A 1,320-nucleotide genomic window follows, 5' to 3' on the forward strand; every position below is an offset into this window, starting at 1 on the left:
TCAATACATCATGTGATTATCTCTAATATCAATACATTAATTAGTCTGTATAAGGTTTTTCTTATGCCAAATTGGAATAATATGTTTTTTCATTCCTTTGTTAAATATTTTGGAATTATATTGAGGCCTAAAAGACTTTAAAACTGTGCTTAACTCCAGCTGCCACTTTCTATGTGGCTTTTCTGAGGCTCAGCTTATTTTGGAGTTCATCGGCAAAAATTACCTCCAAATTCTCAGCTCACATCTGAATTTCCATCTATCCAGGATTTGACCCCTCAAGTATTTACTGTACTAGAAATCCTCCATGTTTTCCAAAATATATTTAAATATTTTTCAGCTTTCCTAGTTGTACCCTCATTGAGCTGTTTTTCCTTGTTCACTAATATTCTTCCAGAAAAATAAATTAGAAATACTTTTTCCACTTATGAAAGTTCTTTAAACAACACCTGAAATTATTTAGTCCTCATTCATCAAGAACACTATTTCATATCTTAAATCTCGGGGACTCCATGCACTCCTCGTGGGCTTCAATTAGATGTCCATGGTGTTGGGCCTGGTGAGGTGGCTCAAGCCTGTAATCCCAGCATTTTGGGAGGCTGAAGCAGGTGGTTCACCTGAGGTCAGAAGTCCAAGACCAGCCTGGCCAACATGGTTAAACCCCATCTCTACTAAAAATATAAAATTAGCCATAGGTGGTGGCGTGCGCCCTTAATCCCAGCTAATTGGAAGGGTGAGGCAGGAGAATCACTTGAACTCGGGAGATAGAGGTTGCAGTGAGCCGAGATTGCACCACTGCACTCCAGCCTGGGCAACAAGAGCAAAATTTCATCTCAAAAGATAAAATAAAACTAGATGTCTACAGTGTTCTCCTTTCTCAATGATAACATGCATCACATGTCTTCTTGGTGTCTGGGCAGGCACAGCCAGGCTTCAGCAACTTCTCCTGAGACTCAGATGGGGCGAGGCTTGGTGGAGGCCAGGCCGGGCATTTTTCATGCCAAAACAACTAGTACAGACATCCTAAACTATCCCAGACTTAGTAAATGAATTGCTTTTTGATGTAACACTAGCGTATCTTCAGCATAAAAATAGCATGCACTTATCAAGATCACATTCAATTAACTGTAAGTTGTGACCCTATTTTATAGGTCGTTGAAGTTTTGGTATGTGAAAATGAAGCTACACAAATCAATCAGAAAATCAATCATATTATCTGGAGATATAAAATAATTCATGTATATTAAACTTGTAGCAGAAGCCATTATCCATTTTGAAAGGGAAAATATTTACAATCATTGACTCTGCTTTTTAAATGAAGAA

General features: G+C 38.2%; 1 pseudogene; it reads right to left on the bottom strand.

Annotated features, from left to right (window-relative positions):
* Positions 1-484: 484 nt before the first annotated feature.
* On the bottom strand, positions 485-989 carry LOC116560750 (annotated as a pseudogene).
* Positions 990-1,320: the final 331 nt, after the last annotated feature.

This window comes from Sapajus apella, unplaced genomic scaffold (assembly GCF_009761245.1).
Source record: "Sapajus apella isolate SASKATOON/1434 unplaced genomic scaffold, GSC_monkey_1.0 scaffold27, whole genome shotgun sequence".
In the NCBI taxonomy this organism is placed as follows: Eukaryota; Metazoa; Chordata; class Mammalia; order Primates; family Cebidae; genus Sapajus; species Sapajus apella.